The sequence below is a fragment of the Bison bison genome, unplaced genomic scaffold (genome assembly GCF_000754665.1).
Source record: "Bison bison bison isolate TAMUID 2011002044 unplaced genomic scaffold, Bison_UMD1.0 scf7180017864035, whole genome shotgun sequence".
In the NCBI taxonomy this organism is placed as follows: domain Eukaryota; kingdom Metazoa; phylum Chordata; class Mammalia; order Artiodactyla; family Bovidae; genus Bison; species Bison bison.
Genome location: NW_011494607.1, coordinates 19,617,686 through 19,640,758, shown reverse-complemented (window position 1 = coordinate 19,640,758; position 23,073 = coordinate 19,617,686).

The window sequence follows — 23,073 nt, the reverse complement described above, 5'->3', positions numbered from 1 at the left end:
GACTGGTTAGCGGAGTTGGCTAGAACACCTTTCAGAGGGGCCAGGATGAATTAGAGCCCTTCTTGTACCATGGGTCTCAAAAGAAATAGGTGAGAACAGGTGAGTGGATCAGAGCAAATTAATTCCCTCACCCCAGCCCCAAACCCAACCCCAGTCCCAGTATGAGAACAGCAACCACCCATCCCACTTTGTCTTTGAAAGACAGAATTATCAGGTTGTCACTAGGAAATCATGGAATTGCAAATTCACAATATTTATTTTTGGCTACTGTGAAGCAGTTAATGAGAACTGCAAAATTAGAAAAGAAAACTGCTATAGCTTCTGTTTCTTGAGAACAGTCTTTGTACTGACATAAGCCCTCAGAGTTAGAGAAATGGAAATAGTACAGTTTTTAAATGTTTTGAAAGATAAATACGATACCTATAATATTGATATTTCCTTTCCCTGCCAAATTTAACTAAAATGACATGCTTTTCATTCCTTTGTATTTAAAAGTTATACTGACCTTAATGTTTGAATTTTCTTCATAAAGTCTGTGAAATCTGACTGCCCTGTCTCCAAATTTTTTAGATACTTTTTCCTGCCCACAACTTTAATTGCATGTTAATATCATTCTTAACATGCCTTTTCTTAGACATGAACACTGCCTTAAATGAACATGCACATATAATCTGTAACAATCTCTACATGAGATCTAATCCACGTGAGCCAAGCCAAATTGTTTTATTCCTTTATAAATGATTAAGCATCAGTAGTTGGTATAAATATTGATATACATAAATGTGTATTCGTCAAAACATATTTAAAGGTATTTATTCTCTGAGAGGCCCTAACTGTAACATTTGGAATATGATAATTATTAGCATAAATTTTTTAAAGAAAGACTATTTGCTGCATATTTAACACTAAATAACTAATATAAATAATGTATGGGTGGTAGGCTATATGAATTTTTAGTAAACCTTAGGTCTAATTCCGCTTAATAAGTCCAGTTGAAAAAGGCATGTTTCAATTCAAAGAAGAATACACCACTTTCATGGTGCTCTAGGAAGTCAAAGGGCTTGTCCATTTTCTTGACATTGTATTTACTCAAAAGAGTTTATCTACAGGGAAAGAGCAAGGTTGCAGGCAGCATAGAACAATGTTGTAATTGTCACTAATTAAGTGCCCTCAGCTGTGTCTATACTGGGCCACTATTGACTTGCCTTCCACATACTCAGCTGTAGGTTACCACACTAAAAATTCCTCCACTTATTACCTCCCTTGCTGTTCTCATTTCTATGTGGTGAAATATTGACAGATATGTCACAATTGACCGTCACACTTTGTTCTGTGAGTAAGTATCTACTATTCTCCCCTATTTTGAATTTTCTACACAGAAAGTGGCTCGAAGTCGGGCAGGTCTCATGGGCTAGACTGATGAAATGATTCTGAGGAGCAGAAATTCAGAATGATTGTGCTTGGGGTGGGGCTACCCCAGTACTAATCCATCATCATACTCCAAACACACTCTTTATAACCATAGTGAAGCAGTTTCCAAAGCTACTTGGTAGCTCAACCAACATCCAACCTTAACAAACTGCGACCTGATCTGTGACTAGAATCTACTTAGCCTCACGCGCTAACCACTGGAGATATCAGCCTTAGAAACCTCTGAGAGTTGGTTTTTGTCACTTTGAGCCATTCTTAATCTTTCTTTGCCTTGTTGCCACATTTGTAAGATGATGAAAGACTAGATGTGTATTCTCAAACTTTAATGAGCATAGGAATCTCCTGGGCATCATATGAAATTCAGATTTGGCTTCACAAAATCTACAGTGGGGATAGAGAGCTCACATCGACTCCTAGGTGCTGATCCAAGACTACATAGTGAGTGCCCAGGAGCTAAGCTGATCTCTGCATGCGTGCTAAGTCTCTTCAGTAGTGTCCAACTCTTTGCGACCCCATGGACTGTAGCCTGCCAGCCTCCTCTGTCCATGGGATTCTCCAGGCAAGAATACTGGAGTGAGTTGCCGTGCTGTCCTCCAGGGGATCTTCCGGACCCAGGGATCTAATCTATACCTCCTGCATTGCAGGCAGATTCTTTACCCACTGAGCCACCTCGGAAGCACAGCTGATCTCTAGTCCACTGGAAATTGTCTCATAAGGGCTATGCAGCTGCTGCTGCTGCTAAGTCGTTTCAGTCGTGTCCGACTCTGTGGGACCCCATAGATGGCAGCCCACCAGGCTCCTCTGTCCATGGGATTCTCCAGGCAAGAATACTGGAATGAGTTGCCATTTCCTTCTCCCCATAAGGGCTTTACTTGTAAAGTATACTTTATCCTTAGCTATGTATAAATTCACAACCATTCACTTTTTGTGTGTGTATCATGTTATAGGGTCTTATAATGCCAATGAACAAGATAATGAATGAAGGAACAAACTTAGCCCTTGGACTATTTTCTAAAGTTTAAAAACTTATAAATTAATAGTAACTGTAGGAATTAGGTTCCAAAGCCATGTGCCCATGATTTTTTATCACCAAATACTAAATTGCGACAAAGTAGCTAAGTATCTTCATTATCATTAGGGCTTCAGAACTTCATAAGGTTGCAGGAAAGGCCCAGTAGTATTAGCCATTTCATTTTCTTTGGTGTGGTTAAATACACATTCTGAGAATTGACAAAGCTTTCAAATATTTTTTTTCATGGACTTTATTTTGATGCAATGATTCTCTTCAAGGTACCCCAGAATTCTGAACATCTTAAAATTTTCTGTGCTTTTTTTCTCCCATATGCCCAAATACCACCCCACTCAAGTTCACAAAGATCAAATTAGATAGAATTTTACCACAGAGAACTCTCCTTCTAGAGTCTTTTTATCTGATTCAACTGAACAGGTAGGTTTCTAAAATCAGCAGAAATACACTCACGGGATTTAAAAGCCACTATAGTCTCTTGTTTATTAGAATGTTACTTTAGTATCTGCTCTCAATTTCAAAATCAGCTTGACTATTTCATATTCTTATGATTTTATAAATCTTGAATAACATTGGTATTTTGGTCTCTTGGTTTTACTGCACCAATTGCTAAGCAGTGGTACGGAAAATTTTACCAAAAATATTCATTTTACATTTTTCTTTATGAGATTAAATGCAATAGGAGCACACTTTAAAAAAAAAAAAAAAAACTGTTTTCCAATGTTCAAAGCCTATCTGAAAGGCTGGAGTAAGGTTTATGCAGATAATGCATTCATGATTGAACTATTTGTATATTAAATATGGTCGTAGGATATAAATTAACTTAAGTTCTTGAAATTTATAGACGAATTCAAAAATGTAAATTTGCTCAGAAAAAAAGCTATTTATCTCATCTGTTTGTATGGTAATTGATGGTTCATTATGAAATAATCTGATGCACAGAGTCCAGCTAAATTAGCCCAGCCATAATGTACTATCTTGAAGCAACTTCACATTCTCATTAGGGCCTTTCTAATTTCTAAAGTGAAATTAATGCAATTAGTGATCAAATCAATACATATTGATCATGAGTTTCTTCAATATGGCATGAAAATATCAGGTCAAAAAGAAAGGGCTTTTTTAAATCACAGAATTAATGTAAGAAATTTAAGTTGTGGGGAAAAGAGCTTTGTTCTATTTTCCTATAGTAGCTCCTATTTATAAGAAAGTGACTATGTCACTTTTAACATTGCTGACATGAAATTCAACACAACGTGCTACACCCCAGCTTGCCCTCCAACACATCAATACTGTATTCATTGTCCATATGGATTTTTTCCTCCCCATAAATATCCAAAAGCAAATTTTTTCCTCATGTGCAGAATTTTAGATGACTAATTACTCAAAAGCACTTTTGTCTTTTTCACATGCAAATGTAAGCAGGATTCCAGGGAGAAGTACATCCCCCTCCCAAGTCGTTGACCCAGTATTTGTACCCAAGGTGGGGTGGGCTGGAGTTAAACGTATGCAGGAAGGGACTTAAAGCCCAGAATAAAAAAATCAAAACCCATTTGTGAAAATCAAGGAACTGCTGCTTTTCTACATACTAATAAGCTTATTTCAGTGTGAAAATGAGACTTCCAAGAAAAAAAAAAAAAGAAGTGACTCAGTTCCAGAAGTCCTTCTCACCTTCAGCCAAATGGATTCTGAGATGTGGTTCAACCGATGTCTACTCCTGGCATGTGAGGGGGAATGTGCGATGAACTGTGTTAAATGCTCAACTTCTTGTTCTCAAAGTCACAAAATTATGTAGATCCTGGGGGATATTTCTGAGTAAACCAGAAAAAAAAGAACAAATTGTTGGGTCAAGTCTGCCTTTGAGATCTCCCAAAGGCTAAGCTGGGGAGAGGACCAGATTCAAAACTCTTAAGACCATGGATTGCATTGTGGCCGGTGAATTTGCTTCTGCATTCTGGGGACATGTTAGGGCATGAGCCACTTTTCCTAAGTCATATTTCATGACGGTATTTCCAGAAGCTTTATGGCATGTGAATAAATTCCCTTTCTGCCTGTGATAAAATTCAATTGCTTTGTTTTTTAAAAGGTAATTAATTTGAAGTTTTTCTTGCAATTTTCACACCATATGAACATGAATAAAGCTTTTCATGGCATGTAAATTTATAAACTGTGATGACTTAAATGAATGGCAGTGACAGGTGTATGCTTTATTTTGTTTACAGACTGGTCCCATTGATTTGAGAGTGATTTCACAGATTTTAGTTGAAGTTCAGATGTTTATTCACTGGCATGAAACTCTTTGGTGCTTCTGGGAAGACAATCTGATGGAACTGATTTAATGTCCTTACTAAATGTCACTGTTTTTTGAAATTAAAGAGTGTTGGTGAAAATAATAGATTTATGTTTGCCAAATCACTTTTAAATTCTCTTGAGGGGAATGATACATGTGTTCATAAGTGTTTCTAGAATAGTACTTTAAAACAGCATAATCTTAAGTGTGCTCTATTGGTCTCAGGTCCTATGTGATGCTTTGGCAAAAAAGAGAAGAATTCTATGGAGAAATATGAAGTTAAGAAACGTCTATAGACTCCATTATATTGGGGGAGGAGGAATTTACAATGTACTTTAGTGTAATAAAGGCTCTGAGAAGTCCTGCAGTAAAGGAACCTATTTAATTTTCTTTAGCTCAATATTTCCCAAATTAATTTGGCTACCCAATTTTTTGTTTTTTTTTTTTTTCTTCTGAAATCTGTTAATATCCCTTTAGCTCTGCTTTGGGATACTCTGATTTTGATTCGGTGAGCTGCAGAGAAGCTATAAAATCTGAATTCTATTTTGGCCAACAGAAGAGAGCTGGCAAATTCAGCTTATCAAGTTACTTCTCTCCCTGATGTTAATGTCTTATTCTTCAACCTGAAATATTTTAATCACACCATCACTTTAAAAAACCACTAAGATTGATAATGCCACCAGTACCATCTATTCTATAATCTCCCACTTCCAAAGGAAAACATAAATGAGCTCTTTAAGAAACTAAGTATATGATACCTATTCTTTATAGAGACTACAGAAAAGCATAAGGAAGAAAACCTTCCAAAATCCTTTTATTGTAAATATCTTGATGTATATTTCTCCTGCCTTTCTATAGTAATATAACTGTTTATTAAATTGGATTTGGTATGTACTATTTCATACCTATTCTTTCACTCAGTTGTACATAGTGACTGTATTTCCCTGTCATTCATTTATAGCATTATTGTCTTCACTGTATGCATGCTCCACACCTTCTAAAACACACAAGACATACAGTCAGTAAACAGCCATGAGGTTAAGGGCTTCCGTGTGTCCTTGGTAGGTATCTGGCAGAGTGGATCCTGTTCCGGCATCACCGTGGTACTGCAGTGCAGAGGGATGGACTGGGAGGTCAGTTCTTCCTGGCTGTGGATCAGCTCTGCAGAGGGAAACCGGGGACCAAGCCAAAGTGCTGGATGCTGCCTGGGTCCCTTCTTCCTCCCCACCACTTCCCCAGCTCACCTTCCCCAAACACCTCTTCCCTGGTGTCTCTTTCCCTGTGAATGGACCTTTCTCACAGGTTGGAGGCATCATTAACCCTAGACATGGTCCCTGCAGGGGAGCAAGCACTGCCCTGCACACTGTCACTGCCTCTGTCCGCGAGGATCTCTGCGGTGATGGTAGCCCCAGCCAAACCCACCATCCCCCCGAGGCTGCCTCAGAGATTCCTGAGGCCTCATGGCTGATACCACTTCACAGAGACCGCTGGACCCCTGGGATTGTTCCTGGTTTCTTGTCAAGCTCCAAAAGCCTGTGTTTGCCTGCTGTAGTCTCTGGTCTTGCAGTAGCCTCAATGGAAGCTAAGGGTGGTGCTAATTTGGTTGGATTTGATATTTGAAGTTAGTCCTTGTAGCCATGCCAGAGGTTACAAGAAGCCTGGCAATAAAATGGGGGCACAAACAATGAGAGTTTCGAAGGAAATGGAAACCAAATTTCACTATTTTTAAAAAGAGACTTCTTTTAAGCCCCCAGTCTGATTCAAATGCTCCTGTATTTGTATTTCCCAAGTATTTTGCACATTCCCATGATTCCTATCACCATTACTGTTTACCTGCCTGTCATTGCCTAGGTGTGCAAGCACCTGAGAGATACACTGCCCTGTCTTACCTTATTTGCTTATTGCTAAATGTTTATAATCAAGCAAAGACCATAGACACCAAGCTGTGGAGCAGGGAGCTTGAGTTCTTGTTCTAGCTTACAGAAGTGGTTCTAAACATGGATTTGGGAGGCCAACTGCCATCTGTCAAGTCTCAGATTGCCATGACTGTAGGAAAGTTATTCAACCTCTCTCTGCTTGAGGTTCTTTATCTAAAAAATGTGACTGATAATAGCATGCACTTCACAGGGTTATTCTGAGTAATAAAAAACTGATGTTTAATAATACATTTCGAATAATACCTGACATATAGTATTATATGGTTATTCATTGAGTTTTAATTTAGCCATATTAGATTGCTCCCCAAGCCTGATTCCTCACAGGCTAAGCTATATTGGAAGTGACCTGTATGGTGCCTGGAACATGCTGCGCAGTCTGCAGACACTTCCTGGACCACACTTATAATCTATTGTGTGTGCCCATGAAGATTCTAGATGGGGCAAGCATGGAAGTACAGTAAAGACATCCTGATAGCACTCTTGCTTCTGGGCCCTCTTTGCTGTACATCTAATAGTGGCCATCAGTTGGCAGCTTTAGTTAAGTTATATCTCCCCAGGTTTTTGTTGTTATGTCTCTTGGAGAGAGAGTGGTTATTTGTGTGTGTGTACGTGAGAACTCACATTAAAACAGTAGGGCATGCTCAATCCTGTGTTTCCTCAACCCTTCCTTTCCAAAGTCATGACATTTTGTAGTGTAGATAAGAAGAGAAATCAGAGCTGGGTCTTCAGACTGGAGATGGGAAGGAGGCCCATCTCTAATGGCATTGAAATAGGAGGTGAAACTAAACTCACCATTGCTTATTTATGGCTGTAGTTATTTCTCTGTGGTTCATCCCAAAGGAGTTACTTTCTGTTGTTAATTGGAACTTCTAAGCCATTTTTATTTACAAAGTGTTTTACAGTCATTGGTATTGATGACTTATAATTCCCCCATGAGTTAGGTGTCAGGATGAGGCATTGACACGACTCCACTCTCAGGAAGCTGAGCCGTGAGGGTGGATAAATCTGCCGCCCCTCCCACACAGCAGCCACGGGTCCGATCTGCTTTGTTTGGGCCTGTCAGACGCATATTACCTCCTCCATGTGCTCTCATAGCAGTTACGATTGGATTCCTGGATAAAGGGTCTTCTCAGGAGGGACTGAGAGAAAGAGTGACACAGAATCCACTTAGCAATTATCTTCTTTCTTCTGCTCTCCGTTAACACAACTTGTCCTTGCAACTGTATGTCTTTCGGCACATTTATTTTATTTTTTAAAGAAGTAAGACAAATAACTGCCTGTTTATTGTTAAATTTGTAGTGCCAGTCATGACAAGCATAAGGATAGTAACACTTTGGCCAGCAGGGTGCTTATCTGTTTTACTAGTTCAGAAGGACTTGATTGATGTGAAAGACCAAGGTCTCAGTAAAGATAATTTAGCCATTTCCATACAGTTTATGCCTGTGTTGGTTGTATCCTGCAGGGGAGTCCCAGGAGGCAGCTTCGTTGACCTTCCCTCCAAAAGGTAACACATAGGAGATTCCTAAAGGAACCGTCGTCTAACAAGACTAATGATGGTTTCCATGCCTATTATCATTCAGAGACATCGAAAGAGGCTTTAGAAATGCAGTACCACATTCCTCCCTTGATGTTCCACATGATCTATTAAGGCGTTATGTGGCAGATAAATTAATCATTAAAAACTTACTGTTAAGTCTTTACAAATAATAACCAGGTGTACCTTGATTATCTTTGATCTCAATATATATTTTTTCTGTCACTGAACAGATGATACATAGCAGTTTGTTTTACTGACAACTAATCTGAGGGACTCAAAGGAAGCTATTTTCTTCCAGTATTTTTTCTTACCTTTTTTTTTTTTAAGTTAGAAGGGCTACAAAGAAGTTCTACACTCCGTAGTAGCTCGTGACAGCCGGGATCACTTTTTCATATTGCTTTGCTGGGGTGAGAGTATGAAGCATCTCCACTGTTTATTATTCCAGCTCTCCCCCCACCTGATTTATTTCCCCCATTCATTGCTACTTAGTATTTAAAAGTTCAGACCAAGGGATGAGCTCCACATCTTGTGTGCATTAGGCATTCCATGGTACACTGGATTCCACCCGTAATGCCGTTACTTTGGATGGAGGTGGATTTTTTCTTTTATAATGTGTTTTTCATCACATTATCCACTTCCAGAGCTAACATTTTTTATTTTCCAAAAGAAAAAAGATAACATGAAATAGTGTAAATGCAACAATCAGGCAGATATACATTAAGGCAAATGAAAATGCAGTACAACGCGGGTCAGGATTAGTGTCATAAATGATTTATTCATTTCCTATTAAGAATAATATGTAAATGTTTTAATAAACTTCTGGGGAAACTTGCATGAATAAAAACTGAGTGACTGATGAATTCAAGAACCACACTAGGAATGTGGTTTGATAGAGATGAGAGGTAATAGGAGAGGACAAGCGTCCTTCAGCAGACAGTAGGTTTCATAAAGAAGTTGAAAGAGAGAAGGGAGTTTGGTAAAAGGGTAAAAGTCCTTGTTTGTGGGCCTCTGCCATTTACTCCATTAAATAACATGCTGCTGCTGCTGCTGCATGGGGAAATGACATTTTTCTTGGGAATGATCCTCACTTCCTACCACTACCTCCTCATCCTTTTTCCAGAATCTCTGATTCAGATTCCTAATGCTTATGAGGTCTGAAACCCAGTCTCCCTGTAAAGCAATCTATTTTAAAGTGTTAGTGCCTTAATAATCCCTTTCCTAAAGATTTTTAAAGAAACCAGCTAAAAAAGAACACTGCATGCTGATCTTTTAAGTATTATACCATCTAGGGAGAGAAAATAATTTAACATTAAAGAATTTTCCAAGTATTCTTCAATTCAGGTAATTTAAACTACTGACTTTTCCAGTTGTACACATGCCTGACCTAATACAGGTACTAAAAAATTGTGGAAGAACATGTACAATGTTGCAGTATTGCATATTGAATAGTATTGCACATTTATTTAAGACTACCTATGGATCAGACAGTAAAGAATCCACCTGCAATGCAGGAGCCACAGGTTCAATCCCTGTGTTGGAAAGATCCCCTGGAGGTGGGAATGGCAACCCACTCCAGTATTCTTGCCTAGAGAATCCCCATGGACAGAGGAGCCTGGCGGGCTACAGTCCATGGGGTCACAAAGAGTCAGACATGACTGAAGCAACTTAGCAGGAACATACATCTTTGAGATGCTCAACTACAGTCAGATTTTAAAAGTAAAACCAACTCTGTCTTTAGACTATTATGCAATATAGTATCCCTTCCCCCACTAAAATCTTCAGAGATAAAATGAAGGCATAGGGGAATTTATTTTCTGAAAGAGTAAAATCGAAGAAAAGATGGACCCTTCCTGATTTCCATTTGCCTGAGCCATTATACTAATTTATTTAGCAATAGTTGCATGGATAGCAGTAGATGCTGGGGATATATCACTCTGGGACTTTAGACTGAAGCAATTATTTTGAATTCTTTTACTTCTGGACTAGTCTGACTAAACACCAATTTTCTAGGGTTTTTTTTTTTTTTTCCCTGTAAATGAGTGTACCTCAAGTGGAGAACACAGACTCACAAGCAAAAACATTGTATCTTTTCCGGTTTTCCCTAAACCCAGTGAAAATAAAATTGAGTATTCCTATCTAAAGAGACAAGTAATTTATCCTTAATATCAGGATAATGCTGTCAGATTTAGCAAAGAAAAATACAGAATTGTTGTTGTTGATGTTTAGTCACTAAGTCGTGTCTGAGTCCTTTTGTGACTCCATGGACTGGAGCCCACCAGGCTCCTTTGTCCATGGGATTTTCCAGGCAAGAATACTGGAATGGATTGCTGGGCCTTCCTGCAAGGGATCTTCCCAACCCAGGAATCAAACCCATGTCTCCTGCACTGGCAAATTCTTTACCATTGAGCCACCAGGGAATCCCAAAATACAGGATACCCAGCTGAATTTGAATTTGAAAAGAATAAGGGGTTTTCTTGGTATAAGTATATTCAGTGAAATATTTGAATGTCCTGTATTTTATCTGGCATCTCTGAACAAGGACTCAGCCCATTCCTGATGGAAAAGGGGTGTGAGAATTGTTCTAAAACTACATGGGTCCCTGTGGAAGGTGTGCTACATTAGGACTGTGGGGAACAGTACTTCTGCCCACAGATCTTGGTACATACATCATAGAGGCACTGTCTGAGTGGCGTGTGTGCTATTGTCTCAGCCTACACTGGAGAGATGATCTTCTCCATTTAGGGGACTCAATTTATATTTGGGAGGTGGCCAAGCATCCAGGAACCCAGCCACTGAGGCAAGAGTAATCCATCAATTCTTTCACACTATTTTCATGGAAGCCACTCTTAACATGTTAAGCATGGCATTGATGTCTATATTCAAACTTCAAAGTTTTAATCCAGTTGCACTAGCCAGATTATATACAAAATTTTCAGGCTTCATCTAATTTGGGTCATAATTTGCTGACTAAAAAATAAATTTTATTTCAAAGTAGCATTTGTTGTGGGCCCTGCCTAGTCCCCAAAGGATATTTTCCCATGTACCCCTCCCAACTCCATGATAACCAAGGCAAAATCATTTGTCCTCAGTCTTGGTTTTCTGATCACTGTTAGACGAAGTGTAGGAATGGAAGCCATGGAGGGATAAGACTTAGCTGAATAATATTATGACCAGAACTAAAAGAGGTGATTCATCCGGCAAGTACTCAAAAGAAAATTGATGCTGATTTAAAAAAAAAAAAATGGTAAGCAGTTCACAGAGTCATATTTTTATTCTCATCCTTGGCTATTTAAGATTTTTTTTAAAATGTAAACTAGCAGAAGACATAAAACATGCAAAATTATTTTAAATGTATAATGTAAAAAAAAAAAACCCTTAAAACATCACCCTTGTTTGTTTTTTTTTAATCTGGTGAATTATTTTAGACTAGAAAAAGAAATTAAATTGAAAGAAATTAAAAGAAATAGTGACAAACACCCTTGACCTGTAGTTTGAATAATAAGATTTTGACAAATCAGTACAGTAAAAGGCGTGCTAGAGAGCTAAAAGAGAATAGAGAGCTAGTATGCGGAAAGGCATTTGTTCAGCATAGCTGTTTTCAATTGCTGAATGGGCTTCTCCTACAGATACAAAGGGCGCCTAGTGACCCCTAGCTGAGGAATCTGTGTATCAATAGCTTAGCGCCCTTCCCCCACCTGACAGACAGCTGACATCCTGCTCTCCTCTGCCCGTCAACTCCATCAGCTCCAAGGAGAGAGCTGCTGTCTATACAGCAAAGCACACTGCTAATGCAGGCTTTCTCTGCCAGCAATTCATGTCCTTTGTGTGTTTTAGCAGTCTAAACTCACATCTTGTTTCTCCTTTTTTTTTTTTTTAATTAGTAATTTGTTTCTTTACAGTACTTACATCCAGAAGGAAGATGCTCAGAGTGACACAGCAGTGAGGCAGGAGGAGCTTGCACTGGTCCTTGGAAATCTAGCCCAGGGTGCAGGGCCCCAGTATACATGCAGATTTTCTACCAGTGGCTTCCTACCCACCACGGTTACATTAATATACTAGAAATTAAGACTAGTGTCTGTATGGGAAAAGTTTTTTTTTTTTTTTTTAAGTAAAGCAAGTAAACACTCCAGTATTCTTGCCTGGAGAATTCCATGGACAGGCGAGCCTGGTGGGATCACAAAGAGTGGGACAGGACTGAGCAACTAACACTTTCAGTTTGTTTTCAAACACAAAGACCAACAGCAGGAGAACACAGTTCAAGTTGCAGAGACTCTTCACTCCTGCAGCCTTAGGTGATGGTTTTAAATGGCCATTCCTTTTGAATTAAGAGTGGGCTGTTGGCTTTAAACCACTTGCACTGAGCCGGCTTGTAGCAAATCATGTGGCAGCTGGAGAATCAATGTAGAAGTCACTTTCAAACATGTAGAAATGGATCCCATACATGAAATGCAGAATGGTTGGAGGTAATGAATTGCCCAAATTTATCCATTTCTCTTTTTCTTCTTGAGTCTGAGGCATCTTCATGGTGAGGTCAGGGACCCTATGTATCTTGTATTTTTTTTTTCCCTCAGAAATGCCTGGCACATAGTGAGTGCCTGGCACATTGAGTGAATTTCTCTTGAATGAATGAGTTGTGAGACTGATTCAGCATTACATCTGATCAGAATCCAGTGAGAAGAGGAAGCACAGGTAAGACATCAAGCATAAAGCCCAGGACCAGAGAGGGGCTCAGCAGGTGCCAGATCAATGTCTGCCCTACAGACCTCAGCTATGGTCTGCTTTCTATAAATCTGTGCACTTACTATAAGATAGTAAGACACCAAATGGTAGCATCTGATGCCTTTGGGGATGTCAATAAGTGATTGTTTAAAGAAATAAATTTAAAAGTTCTAGGGTTAAACGAAGTTTGCAAAATTCTGCATCCATTATTCCACCTTTAGAAAGTTTCCACTTAGCATTTGAGAAGTACAGCAGTAAAGCAAGTTGCTTAACCATTTCAAAAATTTTTTATCCTTATGAAAGTTATGTATGCATATTGTTCTGTAATGTTGGTTAGGATAAATAGCAATCCCTCATCCCAGCTTCCTAGAGGCACTGATTGATTCTTTTGATATTTATTTCAGTATCTCTGTGCTGTGCTGTGCTGTGCTTAGTTGCTATGAACTCTATGTGCTTAGCGGCTATGGACTGTAGTCGCCCAGCTTAAACAACCACTTATACCACTACTCTTTGAGTTTGGGGTTTTAGGTGTTAATCAGTATTCTTGCCTGGAGAATCCCATGGATTGAGGAACCTGGCAGTATAGCCCATGGGGTCGTAGATAGTCGGACACGACAGAGCGACTAACACTACACTGTAGACTTTGGCAATTGGAAGTTTTGGGAAAGGGCTCAGGCAATGCCAGAAGCATCAAACAGTACAGGCTGGATCCCACAAGTGGAAGGACTGACAGTACACAGGGAGGTGTGCTTGGGCCAGCCAGACACATCAAGGATGTGCTCAGGAGAGGGACACCTCCATTGCCCCTGTTGCTGTCTTTGTGTGGGGGCTTTGTGGAAGAACTTGACAATGGAGTTTATACAGATGAGGATGGTATCATGATCATGATCGTCAATGGAGAGCCACACCTTGCAGCTCCATGCCAGCTGCCTTGGGAAGTCACACATCAGTCTTGAAAGACCCTGTTCAGAGGGGAGCATAGGTCCCAGTTGACTCATTGCCAGATAACCAGGGAGAATGACTGGATAGAGCAGTAGACAACCCCGTGGGACTCTGTTACTCTACTGCCCCATTCTCCTGGTAGTTGCTTCATACTCTAGTATGAAGTATTCAGTGTATTCAGTATTCAGTGTATTCATTATTATGACCATTTGAAATGCTATTCATGGTTGAGCCATATAGGATCTCTTCCTATACAACTTTTTTCTGGAGTTATTTTATTATTTTATGTTTGCACAGTTCTCTATGTGCCTATCACTAATTTATCCCCAAACTTTCAAACAATTGTGTCAACCTCCTCTCAATATGTTCAAACATATTAAGCATTTCCTCCCTTTTATCTTCTGGAAGACCTGTCTCCCAGAGCCTGTAGACCTGCCCCAGTCTGAATACCTTGCCCAAGCACATGAAGATAACCAGTTTTTTATATCCTCACTCTTAAAGTTAAGAGGTCTATCAAGATCACCAAAAACGTGAAGGATCTTTGAGGTATCAAAAAGATGGAGATGACAGCTGAACAATAATGATAACAACAAGAAAAAAATCTGGAGAAAACAGAAACTGTATAAGAAAAAAGAAATTGCCATTAATTTTTCAAATAAATAAATATATTGAGCTCCTAAACAAGAGAAGTTTACCATGAAAATGGAACTGAGGCAAACATGCATTTGTGAGACATTTCTCATCACAGCAACTGTGGGACTGGTGTCCCAGCCCTGTAAGAGGATCTGGGCAGGTACCAACAGTGATCACTGCAATGGTGAGAAACTAAGGTATAAGTGTGTAACCAGCAAGGCATTCACACTGGAGCAGGTATTTAGAAGAGAGAAATGTAACATTCTAACAGCATAATAAGGCAGAAATTTTCTTTTAAATTGTGGTTCTAACATACACTTTATGTATAGAAAATAACTTCTGCAAAGGCAACTCAATAGACCTAAAATTAGGACGATACCTTTGCTTTATTTGTTTATTTGGCCATGCCAGGTGGCATTTAGGATCTTAGTTCCTCAACCAAAGATGGAACTCTGTGCCCCCTGCATTGGAAGCACAGAGTCTTAATCACTGGACCACCAGAGAAGTTCCTGCTTTAAATAGGGTGTAGTATCCACAGATTAAAATATAGTGAGGCTGTACATTTCCTCTTTAGTCCTTTCATAAAGGAAATGAAAATTAAACTCTTGCTAGTGAGATGCTGGTTATTGTCTGTGTATATTTTGAAAAAAATAAGAGAAATTATAAATCAGATCAGCCTTTAAAGTCATAATGGAATCCTGCTTACTTGATATGTATGTCCATGCACAAGCTCAAAAGATGGCTCATAACATTATCTAGCAAAGACAACAGTCAGAGAGAAAACTGTTTATTGTGCAGAGTCGCTAAACACATATATACTTCAAAACAGCACGACAGATGTAGAACAGCTGTTCATTATCTGGGAAGGGGGAGTCTGACTTCTTTGAAATTATTTATAAGCTCTTTCATGATTAGGTCTAATATTTTTTTCTTTTGGGTAAATAAAATTAGGCATCCATGATCAGAATTTTAATATATATCTTGATTTGCAACAACACTCACATATATCAGATTATCAGAATGCTTCACATTTTATCCTAGCAATATTCATGAGGGTTCTGTTGCATATAGTAGTCACAGCAAACATATACCAAATGTTTACTGTGTGCCAGGCACCATTGTAAGTATTTTAACTTACTTGATCCTCGCAACTACCTTCAGACAGACAACATATTCTCATCTTCATTTTGCAAAGCTCAGAGAGGTTATTAACTTGCCCGAGATCACACAGCCAGTAAATGGTATTGCCCAGATTGAAACACCAGCACTCTAATTCCAGAATCTACACTTGGCTCAGCTATCACGTTGCACACTACCATTGATAAGACAAAATATAGACTCTTCCAGGTGTGCATGTTATGAAGTATATGACAATGGTTGCCTTAGAAGAGAAACTTCCTGAGTGATAGGGTTATCAGTCAGGATAGGTATGGCTAAGTTGTGGAAACAGAAGGACATGATAACAGTACATGCCCCAGGCAGGTCAGCAGGAAGCTCTGCTCCTTGTAGTTAGTTAGGAACCTTGACCTCAGTTTTCTCTGGCAAATGAGAGGGAGACCGTGGGTTTAGCACAGCAGTTCTTAAATGCCTCAGCACGCAAGTCTCACAGTGTACTTCGTTCACATTTAATGGGTGCAACTAGTCAGTTGGCCTCACCTACCTGCAAAGCTGTTAGGAAAGGTAAGCATAGACTGAGAAAAGAGTCTTAGAGAAAGACAACTGAAGCCAAAGAAGAATAAAAGGATCACAAGGAAGCATTAGCTACTGTAAAGATTTAGCTACTCTAAGTGCTTACAGAAATTGAGGAGATATGATATGTCCAAATTTCAACAAAGCATTTGATAACAGATTGAGTGGACGAGACAGAGACTTGGTGGCTGGACGGTGTGGTGGTTATAGAACAAGCCTGGCCTTTGGTTAGGTCAGCTGGATGCAGGGCAGCCCCTTACAGGGGCTTCAGCCTGATCAGCAGTCCTTACGACCAGAGACACCAGATGGTTGGCACATCTAAAAATTTAGGCCTCTCCCTGACAAGAGTGTTGTCTGAATCAGATTGCAAATTATTGACTTATAATGAGATCTATGGGGCTTCCCAGCTAGCACAGCACTAAAGAATTTGTCTGTAATGCAGGAGCTGCAGGAGACGTGGGTTCGATCCCTGGGTCAGGAAGATCCCCTGGAGGAGGGCATGGCAAACCACTCCAGTATTTTTGCCTGCAGAATCCCATGGGCCAAAGAGTCTGGCAGGCTACAGTCCATAGGGTCACAAACAAAGAGTCGGACACCACTGAAGTGACTTAGCATGCATACAGGCAATGAGATCTACAAAAGTAGATTATTCTTCTTTGGGCTAATTTATAAATTCTGAATGATGTATAAATTCTGTATAAGTATCATATAGAGACAAAGTAGTTATGATAAAATAATTAATGAGAACCTACTGTATAACACCGGGAACACTACTCAATTCTCTGTGGTGACCTAAATGGGAAAGGAATCCATAAAAGGAGGGGTATATGTATACATATAACTGATTCACTTTTATGTACATTAGAAACTAATGCAACATTGTAAAGCAACTATATTCCAATTAAAAAATTTTTTTAAAGAGTAAAGAGAGTGAATTAGATTATTTTAATTATCATTGGCTGAAAGCTAGGAGAGCCCTGAGCTACCCATGACAGACTAAAAAGGCAAGTCTTGGTGAAAATGACATTTTGGATTCAGCCAAGCCTGGTTTTAGCTGGTCTACCATCACTTCAGTCAGCAAGCAGAGCAAAAGGCTTCCCAGATCAAGGATTCATGAAGGAACAAGTAGATGTCGTTGCTGGTACTTCTCTGATATATCCTGTGGTCTCAGCAGATTATGGGAAGTAAGTGAGGATTCTGCAAGTGGGAGGAACCCAGAACTTTAAGCTCACAGCCTGCATATAGTTTGGGACTGGGGAAGGAGAGTAGAAGGCAGGGGACACATCAACCATGTCATGAGAAGTTAACATCTGAGCTCCAAACTCATAATGTCTTTCTTTGAAAAATTTTGTAAAATACAGATAACAAGATGCTTAAGATTTTTACCATTTTTAAGTTAATACAATTCAGTGGCATTAAGAACATTCACATTGTTTTTCAGACATCACTGTTACCACATCTACAGAACATTTTCAACATCCCAAATTAAAACTCCGTACCCATGAAGTCATAGTTCTTTGATACAGCAAAGTTATAAAGAAATAGGCACCCCCACGTTTTACTCCTTGTCTGCTGCTGCCACAGGCTGTGCCCACATACATCTGGCTCTGCCTCCTGGAAGACTGAAAGCTCATGTCATTAGGGCTAGAGACGCCGTGATCCTCTTCTCCTCCAAGTCAATGTCTCCTCTTTCGTGGCCACATTCTTCCTTCCAACGTGGTATTTATAACATATTTGGACAGTAAATGTGTTTGTTTTATCCTTTAGAGTTGCTTTAACAAAATACCAGAGACTTGGTATCTTATAAACAATAGAATTTTCTTTCTCATGGTTCTGGAGGCTGGGGAGTCCAACATTAGCAGCAGATTCAGTAACTAGTGAGGTCCATTTTCTGTTTCAAAGACAGCACCTTTTGCTGTATCTTCACAGGGTGGAAGAAGGGACAATAAAGATTTCTTAGGCCTCTTTTATATGGGCACTAATCCCTTTCATTAGATTAGTGAGATTAGAGTTTCGTGAGAACTCTTTCTTAATGACACAATCATCTGCCAAAGGCCCCACCTCCTAATGCCATCATACTGTGCATTAGATTTCAACATAGGAATGAGGGGTGCACAAATATTTAGACTTGGTTGTTGTTTAGTTGCTAAGTCATGTCTGACCCTTTGTGACCCTATGGACTGCAGCACATTAGGGTTCCCTGTCCTTCACTATCTCCCAAAGTTTGCTCAGACTCATGTTCATTGAGTCAGTGATGCCATCCAACCATCTGATTCTCTGTCACCCCATTCTCCTCCTGCCTTCAATCTTTCCCAGCATCAGGGTCTTTTGCAATGAGTCAGTTCTTCACATTAGGTGGCTGAAGTATTAGAGCTTCAGCATCAGTTCTTCCAATGAATATTCAGGGTTGATTTCCTTTAAGATTGACTGGTTGGTCCTCCCTGCAGTCCAAGGGACTCTCAAGAGTCTTCTCCAGCACCACAGTTCAAAAGCATCAATTCTTCGGTGCTCAGCCTTTTTAGACTTAACACATTCTTTATAGAGGCTTCCTTGGTAGCTCAGACAGTAAAGCGTCTGCCTGCAATGCAGGAGACCCGGGTTCGATCCCTGGATTGGGAAGATCCCCTGGAGAAGAAAACGGCAACCCACTCCAGTACTCTTGGCTGAAAAATCCCATGGACAGAGGAGCTACAGTCCATGGGGTCGCAAATGACTGAGGGACTTCACTTCACTTCACTTCACTTATAGAGACTTAGGCCCTATTACGTGATCACAAATGGTTTATCAGAATATCTGAGGTGCTTATTTCAATCACTGCTACAGAAGAACAACCTTATTCTTATATATTTTTTCTAATTTAATTCTGAAAACAATCTTAACTTGATGTTAGGGGAATACTCTGTTCTTCCTTCCATTTATTATCTACAAGTGCTGCTTCAGTTAGACATTCATGCTGGTTGACCCACACTGAGGGATGCTGATGGTTGGAGTGAAACTAACCTGAAGCCAGGTTTCTGGAGGCATGCTCTCAGATCCAGTCCTTGGCCCTGTTGAGCTGGGAAGCTTATCACTTACTTGGACAAAACTATAAAATGAATGCTGATTTAGTTGCTGAATAATTTCAGGCTACGAAGGAAATGCAAGATTTCCAAATCAGGATTTAAAAAAGCCTAGTGGAGGAATCCCCTGGCAGTGCGGTGGTAAGGATCCAGTGCTTTACCTCATGGGGCCAGAGTTTGATTCCTAGTGGGGACCAGGATCCCACAAGCTGCATGGTGTAGCCAAAATGACAATGAAGTTGCATGTGTCTGTGCTAAGTCGATTCAGTCATGCCGACTCTGTGACTCTCTGGACTGTAGCCCACCAGACTCCTCTGTCCATGGTATTCTCCAGGCAAGAAAACTGGAGTGGGTTGCCATTTCCTTCTCCAGGGGATCTTCCTGACCCAGGGATTGAACCTGTGTCTCCTGCATTGCAGGTGGATTTTTTACCTCTGAGACCCCAAGGAAGCCCAAACAATGAAGTTGAGGGCACATTAAAAATAATAAAAATGGGCTAAAATGATGGGCTGAATCTAACACTGAGGCTGAGTGATGGTAAATTCAAGATTCTGCACCTGGATTCCAATCTTCAGCTCCCTAAGGGCAGGGCAGGGACATGTGGAGATTGCAGACGCTCCTTAGTGTGCCTTTCCTCTTCTGTAGTGAGGCCTGCCGTTACCTAACTGTGACCGTGGAACATGAGTAGAAATGACTGATGCCACTTCTAGGTGGAGATAGTTAAAGATCAGGTGTGCCTGACCCACATTCTCTTTGTCTTTTCTGCCAGGAGGATGATGCCTGACAGGCCATGAAATGACTAGTGGAGCCGCAAGATGAAAGCAGCGTGATTCCTTAGTCACCTCATTGAAGTGAGCAATTCAAACCTCATCAAAATGGGAGTGAACCAAAGCAAACCCTGATTCTATTAAGTTATAGAGATTTGGGGGTTGTTTGTTTACATCTGAAAAACATTTAAGGATTTTAGTTTACCAACCAAAGTTTATAAACATCAATTAAAAGGATGCTTCCTACTCTTACTTCTCAGCAGCGTCCAACCACCAGCCCTTCCTCCTAATGGAAACACTGATTTCCCTTGGGCTTCCCAGATGGTGCTAGACTTCCCCTGGCTTCTTGACCCAGCACTCTCTAGGTTTTCCTCCTGTGTTGCCAGTTGCTCCTCTCTCTGTCTTTCTGTGCATCCTCTTCCCACGGGGTATCTTAAGTATTGAGTTTCTCCAGATTCAGTGCCCTGACCCTTACTCTTTTCATTTGATGTTCTTTTACACTATCTATGTGCAGAAGACTCACAAATTCGTATCTCTACCTAAGAACACACTTCTGAGTTCCAGACACACATAATCAACTTCCTACTTGATATTTCCTTGCGGACTTTTCAACAACTCTTCTAACAAAACTGCACTCATGTATTTCCTCCCAGTTTGGCCTTCTTTCAATGTTTCCCACCTCAGTGCGCGGAATAGCACTCCTTTAGTCACATGAGACAGCCCTTCCTCACCCTTAAAACCCCCTCCCTCCTCCACCTTCTATGAGCCGTTACCAAGTTCTATCCATTTTCCTTCTAAACATTTCTCTACCCCATGGTTTTCGGTAGAACCAACAGGCAATCTTGCCATGTTCTCGCACCTGTGCTCCTGTAGTGGTCTTTGTACTTTGTACAAAGTACATGCGTGTACTATGTCCACGTGTACTATGCCCACATGCATATAATAGTATATTTGGTGTCTCCTCAGTCCATTCTTGGTGGTAATCTTTTAAAATTTAAAATCTCATCTCACTCTTGTTTAAAATTCTGTGGTTTCCCATTTGTTGTGTTAGCCTGAAGATAAACCTGGCCTCGAATACGGTGCTGGATCTGGCAACTTCTACTCTCGGGCTCACCTCACTTCCTCGTTTTGCTCCATTCACGTTGGCCTTCTTTCTAAGCCTCCTACTTTTATGACAGTTTCTTCTACCACCCCCACTGCACATGCTCTTCTCTGTGCCCAAGAAAACTCTATCCTCTCTTTGCTCTATTGACTCTACTCTCCTTAGCCTTCTGCTAAAAAGGAGCCTTGTGATCTCCCTTATTAGTTAACAGTTTCCTATCACAGGTCCCCTAAGACTGTGTACCTTTTCCTAGGACTTGTCACAGATGTGATTTTACATTTATTTGTGTGGTGATTTGATTCCTCTCCGTATCTGTCACTAAACTGTAAGCTCTATGAAAACAGGGACCGTGTTTTCTTCTGCTCATGTTTATCTCCAGCACCCAATACAGTGCTAGACATGGGAAAAGAAGAGTGGAAAGGAAGGAGGAAGGAAGTTGGGAAGGAAGAATGGAAAGAAAGAAGGGAGGAAAGAAGAAAAGAAGGAGAAAGATCAGTCCTTCTCCACGTGTGTCAGCTTGCACCCCGGAGCATTGGGTTAGATTCTGAGTGCTACATTTTGAGACAAAAACAAACTAGAATATATTCAGAAGAGTCTCTGAATACGTTCAAATAGTTGTATGTGACTTAGAACTGAACAACAGCATGAACAACAACAACAAATTCAGAAGAGAGGAATCATAATAGTAAGTGGAGGCAAGCTGGGATTTAAGCACCAGGTAGATAACTGAGTGCCATTTATAATTTCTTCCAACCAAGATATTCTGGTTTAAAAACATGTATGAAACACTATTTCATGATGTGAAACAACTTACATCATTTCTCTTTCACAAATTAAGGCATTTAAAAAGAAAACACTTCCAGCTTTGTAAATAATCTTCAAAATACTTGATTGGACAAAAACACATGCAAAAATTCTGCAGTGTCTCTATACAGCATATCGATAGGCATTTTATCCCCCTTTACCTGCTTTTGTATTTTTAGACTAATGTAATGAAATTATCTTCTTTAATAAATTGTATGAGAAGATGTCTGTGAAGATATATGGTCTAATTCAAGGAGAAATAATTTCAATAATTGTCAAAACCATTGTTTTGTATTAAGTAATATTTCTACCTCATTACTTCTAAGCTTGAATTATTTTGGCTTTTGATAATGTTGTATATTCATATGAAATTTATAGCCATGTGATCATGAATTAAAGAAAACATAAATATGGTTATATATTCTTTATGTAATACAGTGGTGTGATGGCAAAGTTAAATTTAACTAATAAGCAGATTAGCTGCCAACTGTGAACATTACTATAAGTGGCTAACCAAATTATAAAACCATCTGCTATGGTCATTTATTGGGAATTGCCAATGTTTACTATGTATCATAAGCAATAGTCTGGACTTTAATAATTTTCTCCATTTCTACTATTCCTATTATACTTTAGAATTCCATGCTGCCAACTACATCCTTTTTACCATTTATAAACCTTTGAATTACATACCAGAGGAGTTTTTTCTTTGTTTGTTTCAATACCAGTAGAAACAGAGAATGACTTAATTGACTTGATTTTTGGATTAGGAAAGGATATTATCAGAATCGAAGGAAGGATCTATACCCCGCAGCACTTAGCTCACAGCAGAGCATTCAGCTGGACTCACCTCAATCCATCACAAAGGGCTCAGTCAGTGACTGAGCAGGGACATGGACTGAGCTCTGTCTGAGTCTTGTGGAACATCATATTGGCAATAGAGGGAGCACCCACTCACTCTGTGTGAGTTGAAGCATTACTCACAAGAACACAGCTAAGGAGCAACTTTAAGAAATCACATAGGATTTATCCCCAGCTCAGACCCCCAAACAGGTAAGGGCCAGGGATAAGGTGACTGGAAGAGCTGGACTTCAGTCAACGGTGAAATCTCCTGGGATTGTATAAGAGCAGAGTCCAAA